General features: G+C 37.9%; 1 long non-coding RNA gene across 1 annotated transcript; it reads left to right on the top strand.

Moving 5' to 3' along the window:
* Positions 1-315: 315 nt before the first annotated feature.
* Positions 316-6,347, top strand: LOC112501913. Its single transcript, XR_003067584.1, has 5 exons — positions 316-799; positions 1,412-1,560; positions 3,140-4,448; positions 5,379-5,561; positions 5,717-6,347. It is a non-coding gene; the product is annotated as an uncharacterized LOC112501913 (long non-coding RNA).
* The last annotated feature ends 19,127 nt before the right edge of the window (positions 6,348-25,474 follow it).

The following is a 25,474-nucleotide window of genomic DNA, read 5'->3' as shown; positions in this document are numbered from 1 at the left end:
AAAAAAATTGAATTAAAAAATTACACAAAAATATAAAAAAAATTAAATAGTTAATTTGATACTAATATCGATATATTTTTGTCAAATTTTTATGATATTTTCAAATTTATATTTTATTAAAAAATAAAAATATAATCGCTTTCTTAAAAACACATAAGATCATGTTATAACATCGATTGAAATAAATAATAAAATAAAATATTAAAATTAAAATTAAAATATATGTCGCTGGATCCTCCTCACAATAACAAAAAGGTATAATTTAAATTTCCAATTTTCTTCATTCTTCTCCAATGCCTCCAAGATACCTCGTCTGTTGCTTTGCATCTCTGTTTGGGTTTGATTTCCTCTATGGCTTGATTTTCTCCATATGCTCTCCACGTTTGATTTCTCGTATGGCTTCAATAAATCTGTATTAGGTAGGATAAAACCTCTATCGCTCTCTCTCTGTTTGGGTTTGATTATGAATTTCTCTGTTTGGGTTTGATATCCTCTATCGCTCTTCATCTCAAAGCTAACACACCTAATTGATGGCCTGTGCAATGGTTAATGTATCTCCTACCTATACTGGAATCCAGGAAAGCTGTCTAGGGTTTGGAATCTATAGCAGGTTTGAAACCCGGTGGCATTGTTCAGTTAAAGGTTATGTATTGATTATGTTCTTTGCTATGCTTTGGTTTAGGTATGCTTAATCCCTCCATCGATAATGTCTTTATTTTCTTCCACATAGAACTGTTTGTTTTGTTACAGTTCAAATGAAATCGGCAAAAAGGGGAGAAGACATCATCGTTTTGCTTTGGTTAGTTTAGTTGAGTCTTCTTCAATTTCAACAAACCTACTATAGATTCCAAATCACTTTTTGAGATTATCGTGTCTATAAGAAAAGACATACAAAATTCCTTGATACTTTGCTTATTATCATAAACACATACTTGATCCTCGAAGTTCGCAATCAAAACATTTGAGGAACCTAACATGTTTGTTTCTTTGACACCTCTACATAGAAGTTCAACAGGGTTACTTCACAAGTCCTGTTTGAAGAGATAAAAGAATATATTTGAGATTGGTTTGCATATTGAACCAATAATAAGTACCCCACCCTCTCCCTCTCCCTTAATCTTAATTTTAGTTTTATCCCTTTAGTTGCACTGAGGGAGAAGAGAACTCTGAAATTCAACAGATGATGAAGATCCCCATATCAAATCAAGTTTGTGATGAGGAGCAACATTGGAAAGATTAGGAACATGGGAAACCAATAAAAGATCTCATGGAAGAGTTAAAATTGGCCAATAAATATTTTACTTAATATTTTAGGGACAAACAATTTCTTTTCCGGAATTTGTTCATATCTATGTGTATTTGTCGAGGAGTTGTTACTAAAGAACTACGAGAAGGACTATTTTGGGTGCAGGTTCTTGAACAAAGGGTGAAGACTTCCGAAAGGGAGCTGGATGCTGCCATTTCAGCTGCGGCTTATGCTCGTACAGAAAAACGTCAGGGGACAGAAGGCTGCTGAATTACTAGCACTGGAAATCACAAAGGAGTTGGAGAACACCACAAGTATGCACTTCACCTCCCCTCCCCCTTTCTACATAAAAACATTATTTAACTGATTCTACATATTTTTTGAACTTTTGGATCCTAGCTTAGACCAAGGTTAGTGAGCCAGTAGTTAGACCCCTGAATCCTAGGTTAGATTGGGGGTGCATAGTCCTTCCTATCCTACCTTGGTTATAAATTCGGTTTCTCATTTTTATTTTGGTTACACCAACTCAAGTTTGTGACGGGCAACAACTTTGGGAAAATTAGGAGCATGGGTGCCGAAATGTAATTTGTTCTCTTTACTCCTTGTGTTCTAAAATGCTTCAATGCAACTTTTTTTGGGGTTGGAGGAGGGGGATGACAAGCAATTAGTCCTACACGCCCTAATTCTCATTTACTTGGAACTATTAAGTTACATGAATTCCTTCATGCGGGTTTACTATACTATATAGAGATATGCAACCGAACTCTACCTGGAGAACAAGAAAAAATGGCAAGACTTAAATGTCCCATCTCAATTACCCATGGCCATTTTTGAACTCATTTTCTAGATAAAAGTAATCTTAATTGCTGCTCGAAGACTTGGGCCCCCCTTCAGCTAGAAAATTAATGCCACTAATATTCTAAACACAATCTACAAATATGGGCAGGCATCTATTGAATAGAAAGAACAACATATAAGTGATTTTCAGCAAGTATAACCTTCAAATGACCATCAACCGTCCCTAGCCATTTGCTGCCAGCCACAAAATAGGCATCATCTCCACTTGTCAAAATAAGCATCATCTTCTTACTTCATATACCTTACAGATTGAGCAAGAAAATCTTACTCGGTAAGTGGCATAGCAAAGACCAAGAGTCTTACTCGGTAAGTTAGGGAAAAGACTTGTAATTATAATTAGAGCCATCTATTAAAATACTATCAAGTACAACTCTAAATTACTTAAAGCCATCTGTTAAAAATTCTCAAGTATTGTTTATTAATCTATATAGCCCACAAGACAACATTTATTATTAATCCTGACATCCAGTTTTTACTTAAACAACTCCAATTGCTGAAAAATGAAGAGAGCTGAATCGACTGAAATGTAGAGGAAATAGACATGTCAAATGTTCGTTTTTAGTGGTGACCTGTGTTTATATAAAACTATTTTGTGCTGTAGAGTTAACAGAGTTAACTTTTTAGTGAAGGTTCTTGATGGGTGTTTACTTATTCAGGCAGGAAATTACTTATTCAGGCAGGAAAGTAAAACAACTAACAAAGTTAATTAGGTCATTGAAGGTTCCTTATGGATATTTACTTATTCGAGATTAAGTAGACAGAATCACGGGCAAGACGGATCTCATTTACTATGAACAGATAAATCCCATTTTAGTTGTTGGTAGCAACCCCTGTCTAAGACGAATCTTAGGGTATTCGAAGATAATTTACTGGTTTTATTTTGTAGTTGTTATCTTAAGTTTTCTTTGTGCGGATTGATTCTTAATTAGAACACTTTTGAGATACGTGTTTTACTATTGGTGTAATTTTTAATGTCTATTTGACTATACCAACAAGTCTGTGTTCTGGCATGTGAATCCATTATGGTACTTTCAGGTTTTCAGCACAACAAACATGACCTTGTAGGCAGAATTGGTGGGGTTGTTGAACTCTTGGAGCTTACAAGAACATCATATACATGTCTTGTATGCAATAAAACGTTTGTCTCTTCATTTTCATCATTCGACATTCAGATTTTGGGTTCCAATTTTACTTGTTTGGGCATGAAATTATATACACAGGTAGGTGAACCCATCTCAATGTAGAACTATGTTATTTCTCTTAAAATCAAATTTTAGAATATGTCGTTCAAAAACGATAGATATTCTTCTCACTTTGTCATTTTAAACATTTTTATTGCTTTAATCTGTAAATTTTCTATTATAACATGAACGTTTAGACTATATAGTTCTAATATGGTGTAATAGGTGTACAAGGTTTTCAAAAAGATTGGGACGACCTTGTTGGATGGATGGTCAAACTTCTAGATAGAAGAGGATGAGGTTTCATAAAATGATGTCTCTCTCTCGATTGTTTTATAGTCATTGCAATAGTTTGCAACTTGAGGCCTTGGCCAACCAGTTTCAGACTCTTAACCATTTAATGATATATGACTTATGGCTTTTAGGAAAGCATAAAAAATGCCATGACGTCTACACTCCAACCTCATATGATTAAAACAACATGCTTTGTCACTTTTTACTTTACCATATGGTATATATTTTGTAAAAGAGGCATCCTTAAGTCAAACGGTGTTTTATTTGGAAAAAATGTATTTGCACTAGATGATGGATGTCTTATGCTTGCCTCTATGACTCCCGAGTTATTGAGGGATCATGAATATATGTCAGTCTGGGATATGATATCCTCTCTAAATCAATGATTTAATTACAGGCTAGGAAGGAAACGTTGAAACAGTCAAGGCATTGCATGCTTATATGATGACTGAGTGTCATCAGTTGGTGCCTATGTTTTGAAAATGAAGGGGTACATTGACTAGTTGTCCCGTCTAGGCTTCCCATTGGAAAATGAATTAGCAATCAATCTGACTTTTAATTCTATACCTAAATCATACGACTAGTTCACCCTGAACTATAATATGAACGGTTTGGATGAGTCTCTTACAGAGCTTCATGACATTGCTTAAAACTACTAAGAGAAGTATAAATTCCAAATTGATGATCAAATCTAAAAGTGGGATTGTCAAGAAAAGGAGGGTGGTTGTCGAGGGAAATACAAAAGTTGGAAGTTCCAACAAAGATGGTAAAGAAAAGATTCTCAAGGATTCAATATGGTACAACTGCAATCACAAAGGGCACCAGAAGAAGGCAGAGCAAAAGAAGTAGAAGGATTGTCGGAGCTTCGGGTATGTTTATCATTGATTTCTTCACTTCGATTATGACTCTTGTGTATAGGATATCTGGTAATAATACTCATATTGTACTATTTTACTTGAGCACTTAGAAAGGAACCATATGTTGTTTCAAACTCTCTCAGTGATTTGATGATAACTTTTTATAGTTAGTGAAAATACTTGGTTCTTTGTTTCACACTTTTAGCGATCATCATTGAGCATGTTCAGTGATCACTGAACATGTATTGTAAGAGCCTTAGAACTCAAGTATTTTCCTCAAAAACAAAACTTATACCAAAGAAATCTTCTGCAATGTTGAAAATAGAGTTGAAGATTGAGACCAGTCTATTTGTGATTTAAAGCGGACATTCAGTAATAACAAGACTGTCTATAACAAGTGTGAAATCTAATCAAGACTTAACGATAGCTAAAGAGTCTTCAACAATTCCTTATTGTTACTCATCAAAGTGTTTTGCTTAAAAAGACTAGTTTTTGTTTTATCCCTTTTTGCAAAGGATATAACCCATGCTTCCATTAGACAAAGGTATATGTACAAATCACTTTATTGTTCCCCACGTGCTTACCAAATATTTGAAACAACTGTTCATGTGTGGCCAAAAGCCTGCCACATCCAATGAACAAGGACAACCATTCCACCTTTCTCTTGACACGTAGATTGTACCTTTTGAGGTGCATTAAATGCAATTGGTACAAAAATAGCTGAGAAGACTTATTCTCAGCAACGCCTTCTTCCTTTAAACTCCCTTCTTTCTAATTCTTATCTTCTTTGTGCACCTATTTAGTGATTCTCATATATTGTTTAGATTAGGTTTTACCTTATCTTATTGATCTTCTTAGATCAATAAAAGAATTTAAAAAGTGAAATTTCTGTGTTTGTATTCACCTTTTTCTACAAACTGTTATACCTTTAAACTCTTGTAGAACCCTTATTGGGACCAACCCATCCCAAGGCAACCGGTCAAGGGAATCTCGATCAGGGCATTAGCTTTGCAGGGGGAGAGGCCTTCTTAGAACCAACAATCCTACTCAAACAAGGGCAAATGGTTAGCTGAAGAGAACTTGACGATTCTTCACAATGTTAAGGGGGAGCTCAACTTACCTAAGGTAACTAATGCTTTAACCCTTAACCTGAACCTCTTGATCCTCTACCCTTATCTATCCTTCTTCCCTCAACTTCTTATGTAGTTGACTCACCCCTTCCCCCACCAAAATTTCCAGCTCATTTTCTCCTCTACATGAACTCCCTCCTTGTTCCTCAGATTTTTTTGAACGCCAAAGATTTGCTTTCTTTCTACCAACCTGAATCTGAAGCTGAAGACAATCATGCTGACCTGATTCTTAGAGGACCTTTATGAGCTAAATTTCATATATGTTCAGAAGTATAAGAGTCAAAGAGGATGGCGCAGCTGATCTCCCAGCTCGGCAGTACCAGGGTAAAAATACCTCTTCGTACCCCTAATGATGACTTCAACTTCCTCACTAAAGATGAATGTAAGGAAGCTCTGAAAGCTGAAGAGGAGATGGAGATGCATCAAAGGAAGATGAGGGAAATCATTGAGTTGGCAAATGCTCTTGCCAATGAAACTCATGCTCAAGGGAAGTTCCAAAGAAACAATCCTCTCGGTGCTCAAGACTACTACTCTTTGAAGCTGAACAAGAACATCAAAAGGAGCTTGCATTGAAGGATGGTGAGCTAAAATGGCGCAAAGAAAAATCGAGACAAGGTTGAACAATCAGCGAATAACTAATGTCATTAACTTGAGACGAATGAAGGATGATGATCTTCTTGTATCAATGGTCATCTTGAGAGAAGATCACAGTGCTATCACTGAATATCCTTATTTTCTGAAGATGTATGGGTTCTATGAATGACTGGAGATTTGACATGCCATCCAAAAATCCAATCTAAACACAAGGAGTATATCGAAAGGTGTGCTGAACGATCTATTCAACAGAATCTCCAAAGTTATCGATATCCCTCCTTTGCCTCAAAAGATCTCTCACCGAAGAAAGGTGATACCTGACGCTGAATGTCACACCCCAAAAAGGGGTAAATAAATAAATATGAAAAGAAAAGGAAAATAAAATAAAATTGGTTTTTATTTTATTAGACCAAAAAATGTGAAGAAAACATGAAAAAAGGGTCAATCATGTCTTTTAAGGAAAGTGGGAAGTGATGAATGAAATTTATGTTCAATCAGATAAAAAATGAAAGGAAATGTCAAAACAGGGGTAAAAGAGTAATATTGGGCAAAACATTGAAGCCAGGGGGCTGAATGTCGTCACCTAATAGTTTAGGGCGTGTTTCAATGTCAGATTCCTCATGTTTGAGGGACCTTTTTTTTGTTGACAAAATTACAAATCTATTTGAGAATAAGATTTTAGAAACAATGGCTGATTTGGGAGGCTCCTATTGGGTAGTTTAGTCATCAAATAAGCCAAAAATTTGCAGGTTTAAGTAGTTGAGACTTTCCTCTACATTTTTCTTTCAAGAATATCGAGTTTTGGCTAAGAATCAAGGGACAAAGCAGAGCTCGAAAGTCCCCATCCAAAATCTCTATTATTGACGACTTGAAGTAAAATACTCAAATCAAATTTCGAGTTCTTTATATGGTTAGCTTCATTTTTAAGTCTTCTATCGGACCTTAGTAGCCTTATGTCTTAAATTTTAGTATTGGAGGTCCAATTTTGAGTTTTTTACGATTTTCGAGTGGTTTTTGGACCTGAACTTTAAATGAGAAAATAAGACTCAATACTTGATGGTTTTCAATGATTATTGTTTCTATGGTTGAGGAAAATCATCTTTTTAGAGTTTTAGCAAAAAGAATCAGCAAAAATGAACAAAAAACGAGGCCAAGCTTGAAGAAGTTGATGCCCTGACAGCCCTTCAACGGGTCAAAAATACGGATTCGGGTCGGACGAGTGTAGTTCTCGGGTCTGACTTGGATCTGGTTAAGATGGAGATTGGGCTGAATGCTTTATGGGCCGAGATCTTCCCCTTTTTTAGGTCGTTTTATCTTTTGGGCTAGCATTTAAGTCCATATATATTTGGGTTAGTTATTTAGATAATTAATTAAACCAACAATTAATTATTTTGGACGATATCAAATTTATTTATATTGGTATTTACTTTATTTTGGACTTAGAATGATTAAGTTATAATTATTTAGATTATGTTAATTAATTAATTTAGTTTCTAAATTAATTAATATATTAATTTAAATTATAATTTAATTGATATATCAATTTTTTAGAATATTAATATTAATTAATTATTTATTTTCTAAGGATAAAAGCTTATAATAAATCATTAAATTATTTCAAAGATTTAATTATGAGATTAAAGCGTCATATTTGAGTTGAACATTTATTTGGACGATGTAGTTTGTAGAGATGGATTTATAAGTTTATAAAATGATGTTTTGACGTTTTAGGACGCCATCGAGTTTTAGACTTGGGGTTTGACTAAAGTTAGTCTGAGTTGACCGAGTTGACCAAAGGTTGGTTTTTGACACACTTGACCCACGCGGATTTTAATGATGAGGTCAAATGAAGTTATTTGAGGCATATTAGGATGCTCGGATATGGAATTTGACTTTAGGTTGGGTCAGATTGACCATAGTTGACTTTTAGAGAAATTAAGTCATTAATGAGATATTAGGGTATGAAATATGTAGGTATTTGGTCAAGAGTTATCGGTAATCAATCTACATGCAATTAGGCGAGTCTTCATCAGACTTACAATGGGATACATACCTACGTACAAATTTATTTTGAACATTATGTGATTTGTATAGTGATGTGTACGTATGCATAATGTTTCAGTTTACATATATTATACAATATATTTTACATGTATGTTATTTATGACCACTTGCATGCAATATGTTTATTTTGTTTTCTATTAACTCTAGCATGTTATTTCACATGAAAGTTTTATGATTGATTTTGACGGGTGGGTATTTGATCAGTAAGTCACACAACAAGTGGCACATATTTATAGTGGGTGTGCAGATAGGTGCATGCCGGACAACCTAGAGAATACCAGTAACTAAATGATTTATACCCGACCAGACAGTTTATGAGATCTCTTTTCTTTCAGTGTTGCATGTTTAGAGAAAACGCATACTATTTGGTGTAGAGCTTTACAAGTTGAATATGTATAATGTGAAATGATTTTATTTACGCAAATCATGAACACACTGAGCTTTATAGGCTGATTATGTATGCATCTCAAAAAGGTTTAAGGTTAGATAAAGCAAAAGGGCACACATAGAGACTTCTCTTGTTCATTTTAAGTTCAATATTACATTTAGACATCTATGATAGATAAATTTTGTAACGTAATATGGTATAGGACGAATTAGCATGTAAGTTACATATTTATCTCTTTTAAGTCTTCCTCTATAAACGGTTTTAGTTACCCGTCATTTTGAAGTATTATTGGAGAATTTGTTTTATCTTACGTAACATTTCTCATGGCAAAAATATAGGTGTAACATTGAAGAAGGACCAACATACGAGAATGAACACAAGACAAAATTTTCTACGGAAGAACTTCTCAAACATGTCAAGTTTCCAGACTTGTCAATATTGAACCTGTCCCTACCAGTGAAAATCCCTTACACTCTGAACACCATGCATGTCAAACATGAGTATGGACCATGTTCATAGATTATGAAGGACAATACCAGGTTCAGCGAGTGTCAGAACTCCAATGCTGGCCTACACACCACCTGGAATATCTTTGTTCATGGCTTGATGAAGATCTATTTGGTTAGATGATGGATATCAAGATCAGAAAGGAGATGTTGAAGAAAAAGAATCAAGGAGAGGATATCACTGATTACATTGCTCTTAATGATCTTAAATGATAGGTTTTATCTTGTAACTTGTTGAGTTTTTCTACTTTCAGTGTATTGTACTTTAATTTCTTGTAAATTACATTTAAATATTGTGAACTTTAGTTTCAATATTAATGAAATTTCAATGAAGTGCATTACTCCATCTTATATAATGAAAAAGATCCGTCAACACAGTAAATGAAACAAGTATTTTATAAGTTCTATTCCATTACTGAATCTTACTTAGCAATTATCTTTCTATTGCTTTGTCATCATCAAATAGGGGGAGATTGTTGATCCAAAGTCTCTTGGTGATTTGATAATGACCCTTTTATATTTAGTGAAAATACTTAATTTTATTTATCTCAGTTTCATCTGTTCATGAGATCGCTGAACATGTATTGGAACAACCTTAGAACTTAAATATTCATCAAAGACAAAACTCGTACCAGAGAAAAATCTTCAGCAATGTCAAAGATAGAACTAAAGATAGTGACTAGTCTACTCATGATGTGAATCGAACATTTAGTAATAACAATATTGTCTAAAACAAGAGTGAAATCTAATCAAAACTCAACAGTAGCTTAAGAGTCCTCAGCGATTCCTTACTATCACTGATCAAAGAGTCTTGTTTAACAAAGTTTTTGTTTTATCCTGTTTTGCAAAGAATATATCCCATGCTTCCACCAGACAAAGGTACATGTACAGATCACTTTATTGTTCCCCATGTGCTCACCAACAACCTGAAGCAACTATTCATATGCAGCCAAAAGCGTGCCACATCTGATGAACAAGGACAAACATTCCCATTTTTTCTTGACACATGGATTGTGCCCTATGAGTTGTATTAAATGCAATGGGTATAAATAGCTGAGAAAACTTTTCTTCTCAGCTACGCCTTCCTCTTCCTCTAAACTCTCTTCTCCCTTTTATTTTTATCTTCTTTGTGCATCTACTTAGTGATTTTTATAGATATTTTAGATTAGGTTTTACCTTATCTTATTTCGCAACAATCTGTAAATTATGTATTGATCTTCTAATATTAATAAATGAATTTAAAAAGTTGTGTTTGTATTTAACCCTCCCCACTTCTACAAACTGTTATACCTTTAAAATTCTTGTACAACCCTTATTGGGACCAACATTATATGTACCTACATTTATTTTCTAAATTACAAAAACATGATTTATGTTTACTTTAAGTGATAATGGAATTTTAGTTTACCTTAACAATGTTTGTATTTTGTGGCAAAAAATAATTTAATGGTAAAAGTTGTAATTACAAATCAAACAAATTAAGCAGGACTTAAATTAAACCTACTTGTGACATATAAACAAGAAATGCATAGCCAAACTCCAGGCCAACGGAGTGTTGGCTTCATGTGATGATTCATATGATACATGCGAGCCTTGTTTAGAAATACAAAAGTATTTTAAAAGACAAATCTGAGAGACCTACAAAATTGTTAGGAGTTATCCATACTAATGTATATATGCCTTTCAATTCAGTCACAAGAAATAGGTCATCACTACTTCAAAGATTTTCAGAATGGAGTAGAAAAACAACTTGGGTAAAAAAATAAAAACGCTTTGGTCGGATAATGGTTGCAAATATCTAAACCAAGAACAAATTGATTAGCTTAGAGATCCTGGGATAGTATGCCAACTAACTCCTCTAGGAACACCATAATGGTGTGTCCGAAAAGGAGAAATGTAACCTTATTGGACATGGTTCGCTCTATGATGAGTCGTACCACTCTTCTTAAAAGGTTTATGGGTTATAACCTAGAAACAACTGCCCAAATACTGAACAATGCATCAACCAAAAGGACCAATAAAACCCCATATGAATTATGGACTATTAAGATCCCAAATCATCTTATATGAGAATATGGGGTTTTGATGCTTATGTTAAGCAAGAAACTTCTGCGAAGCTTGATCTGAGGTCTGAAAAGTGCATCTTCATGGGATAACCAAAAGAGATAATTGGATAATACTTTTACAAGCTCAATGAGAACAAAGTATTTGTTGCGCAACGTGATGAATTCTTAGAAAATGATTATCTAACAAGAATCACTATAGGGAATAAAGTAGAACTTGAAGAAATTCAAAGAACCACAAGATGAGACCATGGTCAACTCTGATTATCATCTAGATGTTAAACCTCAACAGTTGTTGAGAAAATGACGAGATACAAAAAATCTGAAAATCTGGTAGGAATCTTCAAGAGCCTAAGAGATATGATTATCTTATTGGCAGTGACAATATAGTTCATGATGAACCTATAACATATAAGAAAGTCGTATTAGGTTTTGTTGATCATCTCTCTCATTGATTTGATTATGATCCCTTTTATCTATCGAACTATATTGTTTCTGCCATTCAGTTTCAGCGATCATCACTGAGTTTGTATTGTGATCGCTGAACGTGTATTGTAAATCGCTTAGAGACTGTTTTATTCAAGAAGACAGAACTCACACCACATATCCTTCAACAATGTCAAAGACAGAAGCTGAAGAATAGAGACCAACAAGTACGTGATCTGAAACGATATTCAATGATAAGAAGTTCATCTACATATGTATGAAGTCTGCGCAAGATTCAAACATTGATGAGACGTTTCAGCGTCATCCCAGTGTTCAACGATCAAATGAATCTTGTTGAGCAAGATTGTTTTTTTTTTGTCTTGTCCTCCCACATACAAATGACAGACCCATACCTTTCTAAGTATAGTACAGTACAGAGCCACTCATTTGATTCTAAACGTGCTTACCTATTTTATGAAAGAAGACTGTTTACATACGACCAAAAGCCTACCATATCTGAATAAAGAACAAACTTTCCTCCAAAAGCTTGACACATGTTTTGTACCTTTTGAATTGCATTTAATGCAATGGATAGAAATAGCTGAGTGGTTCTCCTCTCATTTATCATCTTCCTCACTCAGAACTTACCCAAGAAGTTACTTCTCTCACTACTCTTTGTCTAAGAGAAAGAAACACTTTAACAAGTAAAGAGCACATTTATTCTTATCTTATTTCTAGTATCAAATATTTTCTTATTGCTATTTGTAATCTTGTGTGTATCTTGGATTGTTTAGATAGATTATGTATCATATCTCTTCTGCAAACAATCTGTAAAATTTGTATTGATCTTCTTTATCAATATATAATTTTTAAAAGTGAAAGTTTCTGTGTTTGTATTCATTCCCCCCTTCTACAAACTGTTACCTATAAACTCTTGTAGATTCGGCTGGGACCAATAAATGGTATCATAGCAGTGTTTGCTTTTTTGTGTTGTATTATTGTTTTATTGGTATTTTATTATCTTTTCTTCTTTAGATAATTTATTCCTGTCAAAATGGCTTTGCAAAACACTAGCACCAACTTTCACGATAATGGCTCTCTTGTCAAACCTCCCCGTTTCATCAGAGACAACTTTAGTTTCTGGAAGAACCGGATGTCTTTATTCTTGGAAGGTGTGGATCCTGAGATCCCATATTACATTGAGAATGGACCTTATGTTCCATTCACAATTTCAGCAGTTCCTGCAACTGCTACGACTGTCGCAGTTACTGAAAGGCAGATTCCAAATATCCCTCATCAATAGACTGATGAAGACAAGAAGAAGATGACTTTAGACACTCGTACGAAGTCTATAATAGCCATGGCTCTTCCTGATGAGGTCTATCACTCAGTGATGAAAGCTTAAAACCTCGAAATCCATGTGGGACACTTTATGTGTTCAATATGAAGGTACTTCAGAAGTACAAGAATCGAGGAAGATTAATTTAAGTAAGACAATATGAAAGTTTCTTTGTGGAAAAACTGAATCTTTGTCTGAAGTACATCAACGTTTAATTGTCGTCTTATTGATTTGAAGACAGTTGGAAGAGAATATTCCAACTAAGAGACACTGAAAAAATTCCTTGAATGTTTTCCAGAATCATGGGATCAGTATACCATGTGTCTCAAGATGTCCAAGGACATGTCCTCCCTTTCTCTCCATTCTCTTTATGGGATATTGCTTAATCATGAGCAATCTCGTCAACTAAAGAAGAATTTTCTTAAAGACTCTAGGGAAATGAAAAGCTCACTGTTAGGTTTGATCTCTGATAGCCCTTCAACTGATCCTTCTATTTCTTCTATTCCTTCTATTTCCTCTGTATCTATCACTGAGTTAGATCCTTCTAACCCTGAAGGATTGTCAAACGCTGATCTTGTAGAGTTTAACGAGTCGCTGGCCCTTCTAATTAAATCCTTTCAGGAGGTTCACCCAAAAAATTGATTTACTTCGTGGACCTTAAATGAAAAGCCAAAGTCAAACTCTATTGACAAGGCTTCAGCGAGCTGCTATAACTGTCAACACAAATGTCACTTTGCTAGTGAATGCATGTCGAAGAAAACTACGACTCCATCTTTCAAGCCCCCATCCTCTTTCAGATCTAAAGATGATAAATACCTGAAGCTGAAGGAGAAGTACAAGAAAATAAAGAATCTTCAGTGTAAAGGCAAAGGGCTTGTCGCTGAAGAGCATGATTGAGCTAATTCTTCTGAAGAATCATCCTCTGACGAGAAAGACACAAATTACTTATGTCTGATGGCCTAGGATGTCTAATCATCCAGTGATCCCTCGTCATGTTACCCTACTCGAGCATGTTCCTTGAATGAACCCTCTTCTTTTGCTTCTAATAGCCTATCTGCACTAGATACGCTAACGGTTGACTTTTACAATGCCCTGAATGGCAAGTCCAAAGCTAAAAAGCTTAATCTTGGTCTTCCAGAACAATTAGAGAAATGCCATTCAAAGATCAAAGAGTTGACCAGGATTGAAGAAAATCATAAGGACCATGCATTGTAAAGCAAACCATAAGCATCGAATACGAGCAGGCTATCGCTGCGCATGAGCAAGCTATTGCTGAACTCAAGGCTGAGAAGGCTACCACTGAAGAATGGTGCAAAGCCTCAATCAAGGCCTCTGAGATCATCAATGCTCAGATTCCTGCCAAGACAAAGAGTGGTCTAGGATTTTTATATGATTAGGAAGAAAGTGTCACTGACAAGTCTATGCTTAAGTTTGATACTTTTGTCTCTTCCATTCTCGACACCTTTTCTTCTTAGTACTCTTCCATTGAGACTCATCTTGAAGGAACTCCCTCGAGTTCTGAATGCAAAGACAAAGGTAATGCCATTGTCAGCACTCCTCTTCAAAAGAAGGCCAACAAGTCAAATAGACCCAGATCTATTCCTTCAGCTTGTAAACCTTCTTCTTCATGGACCAAGGTATTTTAACCTACTCAGAAACCTAAGCCAAAGTTGAAAATGAATCTTTAACCCAAGGTATCCAAACCCTTAGCTGTTCCTCCTCGAACAAATGAGAAAGGAATCTTTAGAGTCTGTTCTTCTATTATTCTCTCTGACCCTTCTGGCCCTAAAGCTGTCTTCAACTATAGGAAGTGTCGTCATTATGGTGAAACTTCACATATTTCCAATAAGTGTCCTTCAGTTACCTAATCTGGTCTGCCAGCTAAGGTAAAGAAAGTATCTAAGGCTGAAAAATCAACCAAAGCGAAATTTGCCACCAAAATTGTGAAAACGACAAAGGTGAAGAAGACCATTGAAGCCTCTTTTTCCGTCTCAGTGAAGACACTTGCTGAACCTGGGTCTTCAGTGTCAGTAGTAGATGTCGCCTCTAACTCCGCTGGACCCATTGAGAAATGGGTACCAAATAAATCTTAATCCATTTTCTTTTGCAGAAAGCCTAAGGCATATAGTATCTTGATAGTGGATGTTCAAGACATATGACTGGAAACAAATCTCTGCTTACTGATTATAAGGATGAAAGAGGCCTTTCCGTATCCTTTGGAGGAAATAGAAAATGATATATCAAGGGTTTTGGTATATTAACTAACAGTGCAACCACCTTCAGACGTGTTGCATATGTTGAAGGACTGAAGCACAATCTTCTCAGCATCAGTCAGCTGTGTGATAAAAATTTTGCAGTGAAATTTTTTAAGAACTCATGTTATGTCTATGACGAAGATGACAACCTTGCTCTTACAGGTTCTCGTCTAGAGAACGTGTATGTCATCAACATGGATTCTCTTTTCACTAAGAATAGTTTTTTCTCTCTAAAGCCTCTTCAGATATCAACTGACTATGGCACAAACGACTCTCTCATCTCAACTTCAAGACGCTAATTGAGCTGTCTCGAAAGGATATTTTCATTGGCCTTCCTCAGCATTCCTTTGCAAGGGAATCTCTTTGCTCAGTGTGCGAAAAGGGAAAGCAAACAAAGGATAGCTTCAAATCTTATCAAGTCTCTTCAATGACTTCTCCTCTTCAGCTAATGCATATGGATTTATTTGGTCCACTCAACGTGCAATCTATAGCTGGAAAGAAATATATACTTATCATTGTTGATGATTATTCCAAGTATACTTGGGTCTTCTTTCTCAAATCTAAGAATAATGCACCTAAAGTAATCTTCTCGTTCATCAAATGCATAGAAGTACTGAACAACATCAGAGTACGGTATATCAAGAGTGATCATGGCACTGAATTCAAAAACAGTACCATTGATAACTTCTTTGTGAACAAGGGCATCTCACATAACTTCTCAGCTGTGAGAACTCCACAACAGAACGAGGTCGTTGAAAGAAGAAACCGAAAAATCATTGAAGTTGCTCGATCAATTCTCAACGAATCTCATCTTCCTACTCAATTTTGGGCTGAAGCTGTCAGCACTGCTTGTTTTACTCAGAACTGATCGCTGATCATCAAGAGATACAAGAAGACAACTTATGAACTCTTCCATAGCAAAAAGCCTTCTCTCAGCTTTCTTCATATTTTTGTTGTACTTGTTATATTTTAAACAATAGAGACCAACTTGGAAAGTTTGATCCTAATGCCGATGAAGGAATCTTTCTTGGATATTCTCCAGCGTCTAAAGCCTTTAGAGTATTCAACAAAGGACGACGAAAAATAGAGTAATCCATTTATGTCACCTTTGATGAGTCTCAATAAGCTAACTCTAAACCCATCTCTGAATATGATGAAGAGTTAGATAAATGGATGATATCTCATTATGGAGAACCTGAAGCTTTCTTCAGAAATCAACCAAATGCTGACCCTCTAGAAGCTGACGATGATCCATTTATCATTCTAGATGTGACTAGTAACGTAGCTGAATCCTCTTCAGGAATTGTTGTTGTTTCCATTGGTCATTTATCCCCTTTTACTTCAAATATTGACCCTTCGGTCGCTGAAACTCCTTCAGTAACTGAATCTCTATTACTTGCTGAATCACTCTCTGAGGCGCCTTTTAGCAATCTAATCTGTTGCTGATGCCTCATCTTATATGCCCGATCTTCCAATCTTAGAAGATCATCTTCAGCCATCTCAACAATGGACGAAAGACCAAATCCATCAAATTCTTGGTGATCCAAGTGCAGGTATTCAGACACGACGTGGTCTAGGTAATATCTATCTTTTTGTCAACTTCCTTTCTCTAGTTGAGCCCAAGAAAATCAATGAGGCTATCACTAACCCAAGCTGGGTCATTTCTCTACAAGAAAAACTCCTTGAGTTTGATTGGAACCAAGTGTGGTACCTTGTTAGACATCCATCTGACAAAATTATGATAGGCACCAAGTGGGTTTATCGTAATAAGTTAGATAAACAAGGAATTGTAACCCGAAACAAGGCTTGTCTTGATTCTCAAGAAAATAGAAAATAAGAAGAAATTGATTATGATGAAACATTCTCCCAGTGGCTAGACTTGAAGTTATTCGACTTTTTCTAGGATATGCTGCCCATAGAGACCTTAAGGTCTACGAAATGGATGTAAAGAGTGCTTTTCTAAATGGAAAACTTCAGGAGGAAGTTTATGTTGAACAACCTCCAGTGGTTCTTGATCCAAAACATCCAAATCTTGTCTATAGATTTGATAAAGTTCTATATGGGTTAAAGCAGGCCCCTCGTGCCTATTATGATACCCTCTCTTCATTTCTAATCTCTGAGAAATTTGTTCATCGAAAGATTGATCAAACCCTATTTTTTAGGAAATTTAAGGGTCATATCATTCTAGTCCAAATTTATGTTGACGATATTATTTTCGGTTCCACTAATCCCTCTTTGTGTTTTTGGTTTGCTGAACGCATGAAGAAAGAATATCAGATGAGCATGACGGGAGAACTGACTTACTTTCTAGGTCTTAAGATCAAACAATCAGATAAAAGTATCTTCATTAATCAAAGTAAGTATGTCAGGGAATGTTGGTCCCATTAGGGTCTACAAGAGTTTTATAGAAACAATTTATAGAAGGGGGGAGGGATGAATACAAACACAATGGTAAGGATGGAGTGTTGATATATGGAAGTTATGATGATAAGGCTTGAGGAGTCATTTGTTAAGGGTTCTAGAGGTTAGAATAGTACCTTTAGGTTGCCTTCTTCAGCAGCACCTTTGTCTTTCGACTTGGTGTTCTGGTTCTTTTGTTGAGTCTCCTCTTTCTTCTCTTGCTCCCCCTGGGATGCAAAATCCCTGAGGGCGACGCCTTTCGTGCCACCGGCAGGTCTCTGGTATCGAATGGTGAAGTCGTTGTCATCATCGTCTTCAACATCATCATCCATATCTTCATCAGCGTCAGGAAGGTCGGGAGATTCACCGTCTTCTTCATCATCTTCATCATCATCTTTCATATCACCAGCATTAGTTGCAGAGGTGATTGGGAAGATCATCGTCACGAGCTTTAGTGCCAGCTCAGACGACATCAACATCCTCAGCTACAGGAAGTTAGATTTTCATCAGCAACATCAACTTCAGCTTCATCTTCAGCTTGAGTTGCTGGAACAGTAGAAGGTCCAGCGGTAGTAGCAGCATTCGAAGGAGCAGCTTCAGATTCTGTCTCCCCCTCTATGGCAATGAGTTTTGTGCAATAGCCAAAGAAATGGTCAACAGTTTGGATCTAGAGCGCCATCATCTCTTCGACTCTAGTCATAGCTCGGGCAAGGAGAACAGTAGCCTTACGCGTTGGATTATACAGCCACTTACGTTGAAGATAGCTGGTTCTTGACCTCTTGAACTTCAGCTTGAACAGCTGAGAGGTCAGCAGATACTTCGTCCCTGAGAGGCATGCCTTTATAGACTTCGTCCATATTTTTAAAGACTGTCTCTACTGTAGGGAAGAGTAGTTTTACGTCATCAGCCATGTTTTACTCTGTTGATTCCAGATCTCTCAATAACTCTAATATTCAAGTTATGAATAACCTAAATATATCGTGTAGATGGAAAAATAGTGAAGAACACATGAATATTCAAGAATGTATTTGAGTGTCAAATGATTCACTATTATTCAAATGATTGAATGGAAAGCGTAAACGGTTACAAGAATAGTAAAGCCTATTTATACTAGTAATCTAAATATGGAGATTGCTATCTATGGAAGATATATCGCAAATCTCTTATGAAAGAAAGCAATGTAGAAATATGGAAACTAAATAAAGCTAAGTAAGGTAATGAGAATCCAACTGTTGATTTGCCATCTCTAGTTGTCTTCTTGAGGACATGTTCAACCATGAGTCTTGTGGTCTTCTTGAATGAATACCTCTGGTTGAACTGTTGTAGAAAACTCCAAGTGTTGGTAACCAGAGGGGCTATGGAGATGCGCAGTTTATCGCATCTCTAGTTAGAGCACTTAGACTTTTTCCTTATGAGTCTTCCATCGACCTTCTGCTCTTTCACACTTGTATGGTTTCCATTACTTTTACAAATACGAGTGATGGGGTCTAACAATCTTCCCCTAAGTAATGAAAAACAAACAATGACTAGTCTGTGAACAAATGAAAGAATAATGAAAGACAAAGGCTAAATTAGAAAAAAACATCCTTTTGCCAAAAATTTTCATTGGACTGAAAAATTGGATGATTTCTTACAAAAATGAATGAATGAAATTACATGATGGAAATAATTTCATCATGGTCTCCTCTTGATATTTTCCAAAAACGCATCATCAGTCCTCTGAAACGAACGACTGTGGAGATACCATGGATGAGCTCTTGTCCTTCCTTAACCGTCACATGCGATCTGCCCAGCCTCTCTCGAATGACTGTGTGAAACCATTCAAGTGCATTGGTTGAATACTTGAAGGCCTCAATTAGTCTGAAGAACTTTTTGGCTCCATACTCATTCTTGAAAACGAAGCCGAGTTTTGGTTGAGCTAGGACTTGTTGATCCCAGATCTCTCAATAACACTAATATTTAAGCTATGAATAACCTAAATATGTCGTATGGATGAATAAAATGAAGAACACTCAAGAACACTAATATGAATATTCAAGAATATACTTTGAGTGCCGAATGATTCACTTTATTCAAAAGATTAGTCAGAAAGTGTAAATGATTACAAGAGAGCTAATGCCTATTTATACTAGAAAGCTAATTAAAGAGATTGCTATCTATAGAAAATATTTAGCAAATCTCTTATAGAAAAGAAAGCTATCTAGACATGGAAAATAAATAAAGCAAAGTAAATCTTTTGGAGAATCCAACTATCGATTTGTCATCCAACTGTCTTCTATGGAGCGTTGTTCAACCATGTCTTGATATCATCTTCATCGGGTGCCTCTGGTTTAACTGTCGTGGAAGATTCCAAGTGTTGGTAACCAGAGGGGTTATGAAGATGCGCAGTTCATCGTATCTTTGGTCGTTCATCGACTTTTTGGTTGTATTGGACACTTAGTCTTTTTGCCTGGAAGTCTCCCATCGGCCTTCTGCTCTTTCACACTTGTTGTTTTTCGTTACTTTACAAATATATTTATGGGGTCTAACAATCTCCCCCTAAGTAATGAAAAGACAAACATTGGCTAATCTATGAACAATCAAAGAATGAGTGAAAGACAGAGGCTAAACTAAAAGAAAAACATCCTTTGCCAAATTTTTTCATTGGACTAGGTGTTGGATGAATTCTTACAAAAGTGATGGAATGAAATTACATAAAATGCTTCATTCATGGTCTCCTCTTGATATCTTCCAGAAATGCATCATCAATCCTCTGTATCGGATGACTATGGAGATCTCATGAATGAGTTTTTGACCTTCTCTCATCGGCATGTGAGGTCTACCCAATCTCTCTTTGATGACATTCTGAAACCATTCAAGTGCAGTGGTTGAATACTTGAAGGCCTCAGTCAGTCTAAAGAATTTCTTCACACCAAACTCGTTTTTGAACACTAATCCGAGCTCTAGTTGAGTCAAGACTGAGGAAAATCTCTTCTCCTATAGGCCTGGGAAGTCTTCGTCTAGAGGAGCACAAGAGAGTTTTTCGACGCCAAGTTCAAGAGCGATCTGAAAGTTTCTCTTTGCTCTGAACTTTACCAAGGTCTCCATAGCTTCTACTATCGCTCGATTTACGATCTCACATTTGATCCCTTGATCCTGTCGTTGAGCTATGTGTCCATATAGATCAATTAAGTCCCATGGATTGAGATTGATCAAGTCATTGTCATTGAAGACGTTGACCATCCCATGAGCTTGCTCCATGGTGTACTCGATGTATTTGATTGCTCGGTTAGCGAAGGTTCTCATTTTGATGTTTAGAACTGTCTTGATTCCATCGTTCGAGAAGACAGCTTGTGGTGGAGAGGTCATCTGTCTTACGAACCTGTGGCGTAAGAGATCCATCGACTCAGGAGAGAGCATGGGAGGATTGAGGACCAAACTTTCATCGGGATCATGGTAAAGGTACTGATGAATATTCTCCATCATTACTGGTTCCCTTGGGGGAATCTCTGGACGTCTCCTCAGCGACTCTAAGTTAGTAATAATCTCATCGACCATGCCTTGAGGAGGAGGTTGCCTTGATGAGGAAGATATGTCCGCTAGCACCTGTGATGGTTGGGTGATGGGTGGTTGATTTTGGGTGATGGATTGTTTTTGGGTTGTGGGTTCTGTATGGGGTATGGGTTGAGATGATGGTATGGCTTCTGGTTGTGAGGGTTCAGGTTGGGTTGGTGGTTGTTGAGGTAAGGTAGGTTGGGTTATGATGGGTTCTGGTTGAATAGGTATGGCGATGGAAGGTTCTATATGAGGGGTGTTGGTGATGGAGTAAAGGGTTGGTTTATTTCTGTTTGAGGGGTAGGTGGGTTTTCATCGGATGAAGAACTCACCACGATTGGTGAGAACTCATTGGTTAAGGGTGATGGTTCATGGATGGAAGCCAAGGGAACATGTACATTGTGTACATCTTCAGAGGGCTGAGCCTCTGGTTCCCTAGCTTGGGTTCCTTGGGTTTCTTGGGTGGGTTGATGTGTTTGAGATGGTGGTGGTGGTACAACGGTTTCCATCGTTGCCTGTTCTCCCCCTCATGAGGACCTAGACTATGATCATCTTGGTCAGGATCCTCATGTCTCTGCCTCTTAGGGGGGCAGCTTGAAGAGCAGGAGTCTTTGCTTCTTTTCTTGCTTACCCTGAAGGACGCAAGATACGCCCTCAGGGCCTTCTTTCTTCGAATCTCCTACATCGAGCGAAGGAGGGAGTTGGTGCGAGCTTGTTGTTCTTCAAGGCTCTTGGAGAGAGCCTTGGCCGGTTTTGTAGCTCTAAGTGCGAATTTTGCACTTATTTCGTTGAACGAGGATATAAGTGCCTTTGAGAGAGCCCTCATATCGGCTCTGGTGGGAAAATCTGTTGGGGTGGTGATGGATGTTGAGGCGGAGGGAGGGATGGAGGTTAAGGTAGATGCGGGTGGTGGGATGGTGATGGAGTCTATCATATTCCTCACCTCTGCAGCAAAAGAGGTAAAGGCTTTATTGAATGATAGAGCTGCAGAGGGGGGGGTGGTGGGGGGTTGTTTCTGGGAGTTGGGAGATTATGGTGGCTAGGAGTGTGATGAGGGTGGTGTTTATGGTGTTTATTTGGGAGGTGACGGAGGCGATGGTTTTATCGGTCGTAGTTGCCTAGGCGGTGAGGGTTGCGAGGGTGTTCATGATGGTTTATGGAGAAGATGGATGTAGTGTTGTGTTGTTGGGTGACTATTTTTTGGAGAATCTGGAGGCGGGTGGTTTTGTCCCTCTCGTGAGCCTCGAGGGATGCACGGGATTGTCGAATCGGTGTAAGGTCGATCGATGGAGTGGATTTGACAATACTTGCCAAGCTGAGTTTAAGGTCATCCAAGGACCGCTGAGTCGAGTCAGCGAAGGCCTGGAACTCGGCCTTCGTGACCAACTCAGCTATATGGGTAACCCCTATAGCAACGGATGGTGTAGGTTGTGCCTTAGTTCCAGAGGCGCCTTTTGCATTTCCTTGTATGAAGGTGGGCAAATGAAGGTAGGCAATGAAGGACTTTCATCATGTCCTCGATAGCCCTTTAGTGAGGAACTATCTCTTGTGTTTCGACATTTTCTTCTTTTTCCTCGGATTCAGAGGCCGAGTAAGAGAAGTATGTGTGTCCCCTTCGCTAGATCAAGTATTGAAGGCGGTGGTGCAGGAACAGAAGATTGCTCTGAACGATTGATGGGAGTTTCAAAGTCAGAAGCTTCTGTTTTGTGTGGGTGGTGGCAAGCTATGAGGTGATGTAGCTCTTATTTCTTCATCAACCCCCTTTTGAGAGAGAGGTGATGGATGATGTGGCTCCTCGGCTAAATCATCTCCAGGGAACTGAAGAGTGGCCTTTGGATGGCTGGTTTGGGATGGGATTGGTTTGGCCGTCCTTGTTCAATACCCTTTGTCAATGATCGCTAGGGGTAGCAGATGTGGTTGCCCTTTGGGAGGGGGTTGGGATAGTTGTGTTTATGGGGTCGGGGGATGCTGGAGGAGTGTCATCATCATCTTCTTCATCATCCGATGAAGACGACTCCTTCTATGCTCCCTATCTTGTATGAGGGGACGGCTCTATATGCTCTGGGGTAGCTGGCCTCGGTTCTCGGGCGAGCAAAGAGAGTTCATATTTCCTATGACATTAGGACGTCTCTGGGATGACGCTGAGCATTGCCCTTGAGTGGGTCCTTTATGTGGAGTAACCATCCTTAGAGATGGTTGGTCAATGTCCGTTCATATGGTACTGTGGGGTGAACGATTCTTCGCTTGGCAGATTATGCCTCATCATCGCGTCCCTTATGAATAAGGCAAGGAAATGCGGGAAGAGCACAGACGAGAGTTGCTTTCCTGCAGCCACGAGCTTGTTCTTCTTGATGACCGCGACATGAATTTCATTGTATATGAGCAGGGCGTAGTCCAGATGGAGGTTGAAGAATAGACCATACATGATGGTCATAATGTTTATGTTTCCTTGATCCATGCTTCCGAGCTTGCAAGTTAGGGCTCGGCTGAGGATCTAGAAAAACATGTTCCACATGGGAAGCAGGAATTGCTTCTTGAAGTCTAAAGCATTGCGGAGATCCCAGTTGTAGCCCAATATCTTGATGAAGCGAAGGATGTCGGAACTCGTTGGCGGCTCGACGTATTGTTTGATCCCGAGCTCCTGTCTAGTTGGAATAAACAAGACCTTCAAGATTTTTGCACGGAAAATTTTCACCGAGCAAACCATATCGTTCAGGACGTCGATGTCCCCCATGATCCCACGGTTCTCTGGGAAGAACTCGCAGGTCTGCCAGTACTGCTGGACGTATTTTACCGGCACCCTGTTGTCAGAGAGGGTGAGTGCCGGTTGTAGAATGCAATTATGGAAAAACTCTATCATTATTGCAAACCGATCTTCGAAAAGGCTTGTGCGAAGATCAATGGTGTGGTTGTTTGGCTTGATCGGCAAGAAGACGATGGCACGGCTGTCGGCGCCGGTCGACTGCACCTGACTGTCGTTGTTGTGGGCTCCGTGAGAGGCTGAGGACACCATTTTTGGAGAGGAGGAAGTTACAGGTCGTCTGAGTTCCAAAGTTCTTTAGAAAATATGTGAGCGTTAAAGGGAAATGAGTGGGGACGACATATTTAAATAGGTGGGGTTTTAAAAAAATAATATTTTAATATTGAAAAGAGTGGTAATGATGGGGATAAAGACGTTTGGTGAAAAGGTGATCGTGATGGCGATCATGAGCCGTAAACCTGCTCACGATCATAAATGAAGCTGGTCACGTGTCAGATGGGGGTGGGTCTTTTGGGAAATTAAGGATTTTTGAGGAACATCCTTTTTGAAATTGTCAGGCGCGTGTGAGATGCAAACGACTTTTGGGATATTTGAAAGTATTTTAAATGGTTACTCTAAAAGGATAAAACCTTAAGAATAATGATTTAAATAATATAATTAAAAGTTCCACCTGTATTGTAATAAAGGAGTTTTTCAATGAAAGATGGGTTTTGATTCGAAAGAAAAACAAGTTGTCAATGGAAACAGAGGGGCTCTGGTTGGTCATGACAATATTGTGCGGGAACAAGAGGGCTCTGGTTATAAATGATGAATTCATTCATCGATGGAATGTTGGGTTTTATGAAACAGAGACTCTGGATAGACAAACCAGAGGCTCTGGTTGATCATTAGAAACCCTTGGATATAGAAACATACCCTTTATTAAGGACCAGAGGGTCTCTGGTTGAATGCAAGGGATGAAACATCATTAATATAGCAATTTTGTGATCCAGAGGTTCTAGATAGACGAACCAGAGGCTCTGGGTGGGAAAATGCATACTTGGAAGAACCAAGGATTTGAACCAGAGGGTCTCTGGTTGAATGGGGATGTACAACCAGAGATGGGTTTGGCTCAATATGAATGCTTGATGATGAATGAATTGTGCAAAACTCCCCATCAAAAGATGCATGGGGATGTGCAATGAGTGAAAACTCCCCCTAGAATCAATAAGGAAGGTGAATGAGATGACCAGAATCTCTGGTCTATACAACCAGAGGCTCTAGTTGTGAAGGATGGTTCAAAAATGTATGAATGATAGTGAAGTTTATGGAAATGATGGGCCTTTGGGACCAAAGGGTCTCTTGTTCCAAAGACTTGGAATTCAGAGGCTCTGGTCTTTAGAACCAGAGGCTCTGGTTGAATGGATGATGCAAGAATGATGAAAAAAATGCAATGATAAGATGCTTTGCGATGACCAAGTTGGACCAGAGGGGCTCTGGTCTCTACAGACTTGGAACCAGAAGCTCTGGTCTTTGGAACCAGAGGCTCTGGTTGCATGAAGGATGAAATATGACTAAGTGTAATGTGAGAATGAATGA

Source organism: Cynara cardunculus, unplaced genomic scaffold, assembly GCF_001531365.2.
Source record: "Cynara cardunculus var. scolymus isolate 2C unplaced genomic scaffold, CcrdV1 Un_Scaffold_674, whole genome shotgun sequence".
NCBI lineage: Eukaryota > Viridiplantae > Streptophyta > Magnoliopsida > Asterales > Asteraceae > Cynara > Cynara cardunculus.
This window is presented reverse-complemented; position numbering and strand designations above follow the sequence as displayed.